Genomic DNA, 12,599 nt, shown 5'->3' with positions numbered 1-12,599 from the left:
GTAGTATAGTGGGTGCATGGATATGTGAAAGTGGTATGTCAAGTGTTACCATGAAAAGAAAACTAAGGTAATCAAAGATACAACCAAACAAAAATCATTGTGGCTTGAAGAGAGAGAGAGAGAGAGAGAGAGAGAGAGAGAGAGAGAGAGAGAGAGAGAGAGAGAGAGAGAGAGAGAGAGAGAGAGAGAGAGAGAGAGAGGAGAGAGAGAATATGACATAGCCAGCCCTCTAATAGGTTGATTCACAAAAAGCATTGTGGCTTGAAGAGAGACCCCGTTTTTATTGGGTCACAAAAAATATTTTTTTTTAATAAAAAAAAAAAAAAATTTAATAAAAAAGCTGTAGATGTGTTGACTCAGTTTGGCACCACATACTTATGTGAATCTGGGTTTTCTACTCTAGCATACATGAAAAACAACAGACTAAATGCTCAGCATGACCCTCAGAATAGCACTTTCAAAAACCAAGCCCAGAATAGATCTGCTGGTTGAAAACTTCAACCAGCCACTTACCTCTCATTAGATTTAATTTTGCCATAGATGAAATATTATACCCCTTCTAGCACGATGTCAGGTCAGTAGAATTTTTAAATAAGTCAGTACAAATGAATCAGAATGTTGCTCAATGTTGGGGTTTAAGGTTGAGGGACGGAGGGAGGGGGTAAGAAATGGAGAGTTGAAAAAGGGCTGAGAAATAGAAAGGAGAATAGAACATGTTTGGTCATTTTAAAAGTGTTACAAAATTGTATGTACATATCTGTTATGAGGTGGTGAGCAACTTAACATTACACTCTGATTATTGCTGTGTGATGTACTTTTATAATTAAATAAATACATTTCATATACTTTTGAAATGCATGGTTTGTTGTGTTCTTTATCAGTAGTTTATAAATGTATGTTATGGCAATTCATGATGTATTTTTGTAAGTTTGGGTCCCGGGGAAACACCAAATTTCTCTTTTGGGTCTCAAGCTGAAAAAGTTTGGGAACCCCTGCTCTAATGTATAGGTTGATTCACAAAAATCACTGTGGCTTGAAGAGAGAGAGAGAGATGATGAATTGAATTGAGATTGAGAGAGAGAGAGAGAGAGAGAGAGAGAGAGAGAGAGAGAGAGGAGAGAGAGAGAGAGAGAGAGAGAGAGAGAGAGAGAGAGAGAGAGGAGAGAGAGAGAGAGAGAGAGAGAGAGAGAGAGAGAGAGAGAGAGAGAGAGAGAGAGAGAGAAATTACAATAGCCAGCCCTCTAATGTAATAGCTTGATTCAGGTACGGCCCCTCTTCCTGAGATGAATGGATTCAGGTGTGGCTCATGTTTCTTTGATGTTTCTTTCTTGAGAAACATCAATGTTAGGCAGGCGGTGATGCGTGAACAGCAGCGATTGAGATGTGCATGTGTGAACTACTGCAGATTGTATGACGTGGCCTACTGTAACTGCCCAGCCGCACGATAAATTTACAAGAAGACTATTTAATTTGTTGAGCTTTTTCCACCAGTGCACCAGTAGCGGGCCAACGTCGTTTTGGAGAATGACGGCTGGCATACAGTAGGTCAGGAATTATCAAAGGACATACAGCAGGACTGCTGAATATAGATCAGTGGTCAAGACTCTTTGAGTATGTTCGTGGTTATGCAGGAAGATGGAGGTAGACGACTATGTGGTTGTTTTATGGGGTATGTCAGACTTTTTATTGCAATTCTTTGTGAAGTGTTGATGATCGATAAGGGACTATTGATGATGAGGATGATGATGAAAAAGAGTACACTGTAAAAAAGAAAACTGTAAAAAAACTGTAAATGTCTGGCAGCAACATTTGCCAAATACTTACTGTCAAATTACAGTAAAATCAAATACATTTACAGATTACAACCCTCTAGTTAATGGTTAATATTTTGATAAAAGGTAATTTACTGTATTTTTATGGCATTTACACTTAAAGTAGAAAAACAAAAGTAATCCATAAAATAATACAGTGAATTTCCTGTGAATAAAAGAAATAAATGTACAGTGTACAGTATGCTATCTATGGCATAGGTCAATGAAGAGGGGAAGGCAATCCCCCGAAATATATAGGTCTGTATGCTGGCAAGTGCTTTAACGTTAATGCTGGTTGTTGGTGTGTAAATATTATGGCACATGACAGAGTAAGCCCCACAGCTAGGGGGTGTTTGTGCTGAGCAGTGGAGTGAGTGATATGGCCAATGAAAACCTAGCCGGTAGACCCTCCCGTATATTATTAGCCAGTCCCTGACCAAATAGAGTTGGGGTCCTCAGGGATAAATCCATAGGGAAATCTTAAGGTGTGCAACGTAGATTAAATCTGTTTAGGTCTGACTGTAGTATGTGTGAGGTTATGAATTTACCCACGCGGATGGGGCAGAGTCTTGGTAATTAATGTGATTTCATTTCACTTTTTATTGTCGCTCGCCTCTGAAGCACCACTGTGGAGTGTAGTTACTTGTCAAGACGACACAAGCACATTGGTTTTTCATTAACGTGACACAGCTCCTGTATTTCAAAATATACTGATTAGCCCTTTCACTACCACACTACAGACGGTTAACCGTCTGTAGTGTGGTAGTGAACGGGTTAACCTTCTGTTGTGTCAGTGGAAGTGAAAGGGTTAACACTTTGTCGTGTGGCAGTGACAGGGTTAACCTTCTGTATTGTGGCAGTGGTAGTGAAAGGGTTAACACTTTGTCATGTGGTAGTGAACGGGTTAACCGTCTGTAGTGTGGTAGTGAACGGGTTAACCTTCTGTTGTGTGGTAGTGAAAGGGTTAACACTTTGTCGTGTGGCAGTGACAGGGTTAACCTTCTGTATTGTGGCAGTGAAAGGGTTAACCATTTGGTAGTGTGGTAGTGAAAGGGTTAAAAACAAGTTGATACAAGAAACCAAGTGCTTGCTTTCTATTTAGAAGAGCAGGAGCACTATCAACAGGAAAAATAATACATTTTTCATTTGTATTAATTTCTGTACTTCTGTACTTGAAGTAAATAAACATGACTATTTAACTTAGAATTTGGAGTAGTAGGCTATACACATAGTTTGATGGATAACCGCTGCATGCATTTGTGAGATAATAGTCCATAGGCGAATCAGGCAGGTTAACTAAACAACATGTACTGTAGTAGTAGTACTAATAGTGTAATACTCAGCACTTGTCAGATATAATTTTTTTATTTGAAGCCTCCAATATAGAGCACTAGTGGAGTCTTTTTTCAAAGCAGGCTGTACGTTTGCAGCAAATTAGCACATGAGATGAAATACAGCATCCCCATGCCTTGGCTATACGTGCACAAAAATTGTATGCTGTGTGCTGAAGCGGGGGGTATTTATTATACATAATGTAGATGTGTAAAATAAATTAATCAAATTGATATCTCTATATTTATCCTCAATTATAACGTTGCAGTGTACAAACGTTCACATCTAGTAGTCTTTAGATGACTAAATATAGATGAATACTCATGAAATTTGATATACTTGATACTCTAAAATAAGTATGATTTCATATCACCTACCTTTCGACCTCAAAATCTGGTGGGGCTGTGAGGAAAGATCCAGAATGCCGCGCAAGATGGGGCGTGACCGAAGTTGGGTTTGGCGTTCCCAGATAAAGAGGGTGACCGGATTGGTTTACGTTCCCTTAATAGGTTATACAAAAAATATATTTAATTGTGAGAAAGAGGAGGTGTGGCATGATGAGTGTGTGAAGAGGGTAGGGAGGGGCAGTCGGATATTCAAAAATGACATAGCATTCGGGGCAAAAGAAATGCAACAACCAAACCTTTTCACATTTTAAAATTGCTATACTGAAAGTGAAACGCTGTGCACCGCGCTGCTGACCTGGCAAAGACTTGCGTTTGCATGGTTGAGGAAGCTGTACGCTAATGTACAGTAAAGCCGTCAGCTGTTGGAGCCGATGACTGGAGCTAATGTACAAGTTGTTATAATTGGATTGACAGTGAAGCTAACAAGTTTCAGTGGAGTATGACAGCTTGCTTGCTAACGTTAGCCAGGCAGCTCTTGGAGTTATGGAGCTTTGGAGCTATATATATTTTTCCCTCTACAAGCTCCTCCTGGAGAGGTTTCAGATGAAAAGCCACCATGGGGGCGGCTGGGTGGCGTAGCGGAGATTGCGCTCGTCACCAATGCAAGAGACTCCGGTCTCGACTCCCGAGTCAGCATTGCCTGCGGGCCAGTTGTCATACTATCTCAATTGTAGCGGGTGGAAAGTCGATGGGTGGGGATTGGACGTTGTGGACAGCGACTCCTACAGGTCGGTTGGGTGACGCCTGCACAGCAGAGACAGGAAGTATCGGGGGCAGCGTGAGCCTCCCACACGTTACACCTGTCTGGTGAAAAGATGCGACAGGCTGCCTCCTCGTGTACCGGAGGGGACACGTGATGCAAGGCTTCTATCCTCCCTACAACCGACCAGTGGGGGGCATATGCGAGCAACGTTCAAGACAGGGGAGGGGAGAATTGGCAATATGAAATCGGGATGGTAGAAAAATAGAAAAAATAAGGAGAAAAAGTGGATCAAAAAAGCCACCATGCTAGGTTTACAGAGAGAAATAGAGAGAGAGAGAAAAAATACATTCATACACATACAAACTAACATTACATCGGAAAAAATTGGATTGGTAAATAAGCTTTCTTGTGCAGTGCTCCTATTATTATTATTATTATTATTATTATTATTATTATTATTATTATTATTATTATTATTATTATTATTATTATTATTATTATTATTATTATTATTATTTTATTATTATTATTATTATTATATTATTATTATTATTATTATTATTATTATTCATTATTATTATTATTATTATTATTATTATTATTATTATTATTATTATTATTATTATTATTATTATTATTATTTATTATTATTATTATTATTATTATTATTATTATTATTATTATTATTATTATTATTATTATTATTATTATTATTATTATTATTATTATTATTATTATGTATCCAAGAGGCTGCGACACATTTTGAGCGCACTGCTTTTTAAAGAGAGAGTTGGCAGCTCTCTTGGTGTGCTGCACATAGTGGCACTCTTGTTTAGTCTCAGCAGCACAGATGTCTGTTTAAGTTTATTTGATCCCCTTTAGCCACAGCAAGTTCTTTCTCCTGGGTCCATAACACGTAAAATACAGTTACAGACTTTATACACTCACAAACATTCACATGGCATACAGACAATTAAAACAACCATAAATACGCCTAATCAAATGCATAATACAATACAAACAATACATACTCCTAATCAATTCATAATGCAATACAACAATACCTACTCATAATTAATTCATAATACAATACAGCATAATATACTATTGAGCTTTACATACATTATCTATGTTTCATATCAACCAATTATACAATCTCTAATAATATATCCATATCAGACACATACCAATACGTATATCCCTATCTCTTTATCAGACATACATTTTCATTTACAGTACGTACACACTATCTATTAGAGAATGTCAATTTCTTTGGTTGAAAATGTTGTTTACAAGATTTTGAAACAACATTTTCTATTCTCCTGCTTAACATGTCTGGGAAGAGAGTTCCATTCCTGCATACCACGGAACATGACAGTTCGCTTCATTGCATTCAACCTCACTTTTGGAAGTGTAAAACTTCGTGCAGAAGCATGTCTGGTGGAATGGTTGTGTCTGTCAAGACTTATAGATAAATTGTTATATAAAATTGAGGGGATCTTTGTAACAAGAATATTCCTAGTGAATACAAGGAGTGAGCAGCGTAACTTATGTTTGACAAGTAACCAGTTAAACAGGCACAGTGGTTTTTTAGGGGTGTAATGCTATACACTCAGCTCGCAATTTGGTTATATCGCGATACTGGGCTCACGGTTCAGGTGGACCCGCCATTTTGGACGAATTATTACAGATACAATAATTACAAACACATCTGTAAAACACACATTTTCCGTGGATTGTTATAAACTTTGGACCTGTACACTGTAGATAAGACTTCAGGCTATGGAGCCGTTATGTTCTCCACCTCCTATACCTCTCAGCTGGAACTCAAAAACAGGCATCTGCAACAAGTAAACAAAACGTGAGTCACTTTTATTTTAATTTCAGTGTGTTCAAACCTCTACATTACATTGTATTAGCACTCAGAGCACTCAGAGTTATTCATCTCCTGTTGTGGAAGAAAGTTACAAAGAGAGTTTATTTACACAATAGCCAAACAAATGCACTAGCCATCAATATCTTATGCCAAATGATTACTTGTACAGTCCAGGGCGTGCGCGGGACATGAGAGTCAGCCAGGCAGGGATCAAAAGGGGTGCAGGTCCTCATACGTTCCGGGAAAAGGCAAGGCGAGTTGTCAAGCAGGCAGGGGTCAGAGCACGTCTTATCGAGAGCCAGAGAACAGAGTGAAGAGCCAGGAAGGACTGCGGGGAAGGAGGAGAACAAGGTTAGACACGGTCGAAGAACAATGGACTAGGGAACAATACGAGAGAGCAGAATCACACGTCTAACTGGGAAATACGAAGTTATGATCTGGCAGCCTCATAACATCTGGGGCGGGGTTATATCACTGACGTAATTGGCCAACAGATGTCATTAGCTGCTCCGCTGACAGCAGCACACCTGCACTCTACACCTGACTTAATGAGAGACATAGAGTCATTTACCTAGTATGGTTTTGTCAATAGTCCAATGTACAATTTAGTTTGTTTGTACAGTGTCTCCCCCCCCCCCCCCCCTCAATGTACAGTTTTGCTTGTTTATACAGTGTGCCCCCCCCCCCCCCCCCATCCACCTCCAATGTAGATTACCCAGTATGGTTGTCAATATCCCAGTGTACCAACCCCCCCCACCCAAACCTCCTCCAATGTACAGTTTCTACGTCAAATGTATATACTCCCTTTTCCTGACTCCTTCTGTATCACAAAGAGTACTGTATTTGCAAATCTGGTATGTCATAAATGTATAGATGTAGCAGTACTGACTATCTGTATGTCATGTATGTCATATATGTCCTGATGAATTGAAAATGGGGGACCCTGATGTAAACAAGACGAAGTCTTTCTCCTGGTCTGCATCCCCTTAACAATTGTGTGTATTGAGCTGTACTGTATTGTACCCATTCTGCAATCTGTTAATAAAGTTTTCAATCAATCAATCAAAGAGAGAGAGAGAGAGAGAGAGAGAGAGAGAGAGAGAGAGAGAGAGGAGAGAGAGAGAGAGAGAGAGAGAGAGAGAGAGAGAAGCCAGGTTAGGAACTGTGGTGAGCAAATAGCTTCAAGAAACAAGTTGACAAAAGAAAATAGCAAAGATGCAAAATAAAACAAAACAATGAAATCGACAAGGAATTTATAGTGAGCTACTCCAAATGCGAGTGAGTGTAGCGTTAGCAAATGGCAGAAAAGCACTATGCAATAAGTGAACATGATATGCATCTCGCTTTATTTTGCCTCAACCAAAGTTGCCATTTTGTTAATGCAGTCTGCTATTACTGTAAAACTTCAATTAATAGCCCTGGCTTTTATTCGCTTCAATCACTGAACTCAACCGGCCTACAGAATATTTGGGACAGGCCTTTAATTCCTTTTGCACCAAACTGAAAATATGGGAAGTACTATCAAAATGTTTATTTAAACCATTATGAATGTTACTAGTATAAAATTGTATCAAACAACATCAATTACACATAATTAATTTGCTCTCATTCCGAGAGACAGCGCATCTAGGCCAACCTCATGCACTGAGAGAGGAGAGAGAGCCCTGTATCAAACACATACCTTTCGTATCCACTGTATAGTTGAGCTGACCGTATCAAACCACACTGCTGTTTCATCCATAGCCATGATGTTGCTCTCCTGTATCTTCTTGAAAATCACCAGCTTCTGGGGTTAAGTGCCTGGCATCTGTCTGGGCAACAGTTGTATGTCTTTTGATGTTACTTGCGGGGGAGAAATCTGTCAGGCCAGCAGGACTAGCAGCAAAAGTCCTCCTCATCCCTGCCGTCTCTCTCGCTGGCGTAGATTTCCTTAGCCTTCATCCTGATCATCTTGCAGGAGATGCTGTGCCCGCATGCTGTGGATCCAATCTCACATTTATTTCCAGCTCATCGCTATAGCCTTCTTCTCCTCCCCCCAACATGCAGTCTGGCCCTTTTTTACCATCTTCCTCTGACATATTTTTTCCGACATTCTCTCACTCTCTTGGGATCCAGATAGTGATGTCTTGGTGCTGCTTCTCCTGATTTTTGTTGGGCAAATTTGACAACTGACAGCTTGGATTTCAGGTCAAACTTTTTTCTCTGTGGTGATCGGCAAATGTGACTGATGTTTGAATGCAAGTACAAAAAAGAATGAAATAGTTTTGCAGCCAGTCAATGGCAAACAATGACTGTAGACCTGACCTTTATTTGTCAAAGCGTGTAGCCGGCCAGTGAAAGGACGGGCGTCTACATTTAAGTTTTACAGTATATACAGTATAAGGGACTTAATTGAAGTTTTACAGTATACAGCATATGGGACTTAATTGAAGTTTTACAGTATATACAGCATATGGGACTTCATTTACATTTTACAGTATACAGCATATGGGACTTAATTGAAGTTTTACAGTATATACAGTATATGGGACTTAATTGAAGTTTTACAGTATACAGCATATGGGACTTAATTGAAGTTTACAGTATATACAGCATATGGGACTTAATTGAAGTTTTACAGTATACAGCATATGGGACTTAATTGAAGTTTAACAGTATATACAGCATATGGGACTTCATTTACATTTTACAGTATACAGCATATGGGACTTCATTTACATTTTACAGTATACAGCATATGGGACTTAATTGAAGTTTTACAGTATACAGTATATGGGACTTAATTGAAGTTTTACAGTATACAGTATATGGGACTTAATTTAAGTTTTACAGTATACAGCATAATGGGACTTAATTGAAGTTTTACAGTATACAGTATATGGGACTTAATTGAAGTTTTACAGTATACAGAATATGCAGTTTTCACAAATTTATGTGGCTCGGTTGTGATCTGATGCCGACTGCGGTGCAGCAGGAAACGACACTCACGCATGAAGTTAGTGTGTATTTCAACAGTGAGGAGTCAAGGCTCACGCATGCATGTTTCAACAAGGAGAGTCAGTCAGTCAGTCAGTCAGTCAGTCAGTCAGTCAGTCAGTCAGTCAGTCAGTCAGTCAGTCAGTCAGTCAGTCAGTCAGTCAGTCAGTCAGTCAGTCAGTCAGTCAGTCAGGGACATTCGCTAGGCCCGGGCCCTCCGGGTCAGCAAAAACCACTGAAGAGTTATGCTCAAAGTTCAAAGGAACTTCAATCAGGACACATTTCGATGCCTGATGAATAATTGATCACCAGCCCGAACAGCCTTGAGTCCTACCACTTATCTGTGACAGCGTTTGCATGAATAAAACACGGTTTGGCTTGCAGTGCTGTCTGCTTCGCAGGAATATGTCCCTATATGTTCTAACAGCCCGGATCTTCAATAGACAGGGCTAGGCTATACTCGAAAACCCGGCATGAAAATTGCTTTCAGCCTCTCAGCCTTTTCATATCTACTAATTCTGCATACATATCACGGCCTCCCTGTCTCCCCCCGTTGCTCTCTCACTGCTTCCTCTCCTGCCCCCCCCCTACTCTCTCTCTCTCTCTCTCTCTCTCTCTCTCTCTCTCTCTCTCTCTCTCTCTCTCTCCTCTCTCTCTCTCTCTCTCTCTCTCTCTCTCTCTCTCTCTCTCTCTCTCTCTCTCTTTGTCTCTCCTTCCCGTGGTACCTCTCTGATATAGAGAACATGAATGGGCTGATTCACCTCCTGGTGTGCCACTCTCACTCACAGAAGAATACTTTTTTTTAATAAAGAAAAATACTTCAGAGTTCAATTCCCAGGCGCTGAGATGCAAATGTGGTGGGTTTTGGAGAGAAAGTACATTTGGTCAAACTACACTCTTTCAGATGGAAGTGAACAAACAAGTCTCTACTCCCCCCCCCCCCCCCCCCCCCACAATCGATTCTGGCCTTGAGGAAACTACTTATTTATACTTATTCGCTTCAACTCTCGACTTGACTTGACATCTATCCGTGGCTATCATAGGAGGTCCAGCTACAGATGGGGACTGACCTCCCCAACAACATTCCCCCCTGCATGCGCGTTCCCTGAGCCCTGGCACTGTGTCAGCAGCACAGGGCCAGCTCCCAGCGCCAACCGGCCACAGAGTAGCTAGCTAGTAGTGTGTGAGGGGAATTATCTACACCGGTGCAGCGATCCATAGGGCTGAGAGCTCATTAAACAAAAAACGATGATGTCACTAGTGGGTTTCAGGAAATGCCGTAGGCGAGGGAAGAGGATTGGCTTACAGCGTGTCACAGAGAATAATGACACACCAGTTCGCTGAGGGGAAAGGACTAATGGCACGCCCTTCAATATTTAATGCTTTCTTTCTGGATCCCCTTTTTCTTACTTGTGTGTGAGGGCATGACTGAAGAAAGTCACCATATTTCACAGCAATAAGAGTCATTATAATAGTGAGTGAAACACGAGCTAGAGTGTTTCTGGAGGTAGACGGGATAAGTTATGACTGTAGAGAGAGAAAGAGATAGTATGTGTGTCTGCAGAAGTGTAGGTCGTTTACCCCTTAAGCCCGATTGGCCCGGTACTGGGTATAGATTTATTTCACGTCATAAATAGTCGTATTAATTAATGTTGCATTTCTTTTTCAAATATAACTGAGAGTAAAGACCCTAACCCTATCAAAACAGCAGTCAAAGTGTATATTTTCAGCACTACGTTTGTTTACGTTAAGTGTTATTAGCGAAATATGAGTTTATAGAAATATCTACGCATTGCATCGGAAACCGGATAATTTAGAAGCGAGGACAGGAAGCCGTCATGAAATCGTTGTAGTCCTAAGAAAGAGGAGACCCAGGGCTTTTGATGGACGTTGATATTTCATAAAATTATACTACCCAGCTCACACCAGCCGCTGTCAAAGCTGCAGCCGACTGACATGAATGACAAATATTGTCGTTATTTTCGTGATTATATCTCACTGGTCGAACAAACCTGAACGTTATTGCCATAAAATACAATGTATACTGTTTCTTTACCTTTCCATGAATGTCTACCAAAAGAATTCGCAACCTGGTGAAAAATGCCGGAGCTATGGACAATATACAAAAGTAACTGTACTTACAGTAGATTTCATTCACAGTCTTTGCTGCCCTGTAACGGGCGCCTGGTGGTACTAAATCCAGATTTAACTCTGCCATTGGAAAGAGGAGATTTGGCCTGATCCATAGATGTATGACTTGACCATAATACGGTCATTTATAGGCCTGATATTCTATATTCTATATTCGTATTTCAAATGTGTCCGGATTCAGTACTGTATCAAAAAAAAATGTAAATCATCTGCCCTTTATTCATTTGCTTAGATTTTTAGTACACTTGATCTCAAGAAGGTGCTGAATGAGCTCTCTGGCAATATTTCACGTCTTGTCCATGTTAGCATGGTGTTATTCACCTCAAAAGAATTATAATAATTGATATTCTCCTTTTGTTCATTACAATTTACTCAAGCATATTTGAGTGACACTGGGAATGCATTACCCGAGGTCCATAGATGTCCCTAGATACCAAGAACATGCAAATTAACCTTACAGAAGTGGAGCAATCTTCCATTTACTTGGGTATGTACTTTTAGGCGAATTTTCTGAAAATATGGCTAGGGCTTAAGAGGTTAACCAGTTCATTCAAACATCTTAGACATGTCACTGTTCATTGTCGACAATATCGGTGTGTAAACACGCACACGCATACTGTACGTTCCACTTGGTCAGCACTCTGCACTGCTCTCAAGGCCCTGTGATCCGGCTGGGAGTACGTTGCACTCTCTCACTCCGGCGTGAGAGACGTGGCAGCGAGGGGGCATCGGTGACAGAAGGAGAAGAGGATATCCTTGCTTACAGAACGCAACCTTTGACCCAGGATATCTCATTGGAGGTCACGTCTCTGCCTTTGACGCCTTTCCACTAACCAAAGCCAAGGACGTGACGAAATCTAGCTCCCATCGCACCGCGCCAAGGCCTCTCTCTCACTGATAACGCCAGCCTGTCCCAACACCCCCACGTCACGTCACGCGTACAGTTCTCTTGTTATTGAACCAAGGATGCTTTTTGTGTGAGGCCTCAGGCTTTTATTCTGGCCTCAGGCTTTTATTCTAGCCTCAGGCTTTTATTATGGCCTCAGTCTTTTATTCTGGCCTCAGTCTTTTATTCTGGCCTCAGTCTTTTATTCTGGTCTCAGCCTTTTATTAATAATAATAATAATAATAATAATAAATCAAATTTATATAGCGCCTTTCATAGAACCCAAGGTCGCTTAACAATCAGGACAAAAAATAGGGCTAGGGAAATAGGAACAAAATAAAGGGGATGAGGGAAGGTAAGGGATAATGGATAATGGACCTAATCTAATCTAAACCAATTGATGGGGAAAAGCCTTGGTGAAGAGGTGTGTTTTTAGAGCAGATTTGAAGGTGTCCAG

The 12,599-nt window shown here is 40.5% G+C and overlaps 1 long non-coding RNA gene across 1 annotated transcript; it reads right to left on the bottom strand.

The window, feature by feature from the left end:
• Nucleotides 1-6,104: 6,104 nt before the first annotated feature.
• On the bottom strand, nt 6,105-8,175 carry LOC311224040. The gene is made up of 2 exons (XR_014619420.1): nt 7,811-8,175; nt 6,105-6,457 (listed from the first exon to the last, which is right to left on the bottom strand). It is a non-coding gene; the product is annotated as an uncharacterized lncRNA (long non-coding RNA).
• Nucleotides 8,176-12,599: the final 4,424 nt, after the last annotated feature.

The sequence above is a fragment of the Notolepis coatsorum genome (assembly GCF_963971535.1).
Source record: "Notolepis coatsorum genome assembly, chromosome: 2".
Lineage (NCBI taxonomy): Eukaryota > Metazoa > Chordata > Actinopteri > Aulopiformes > Paralepididae > Notolepis > Notolepis coatsorum.
Note: the sequence above shows the minus strand (reverse complement) of the source record. Positions and strands in the feature narration are given on the sequence as shown.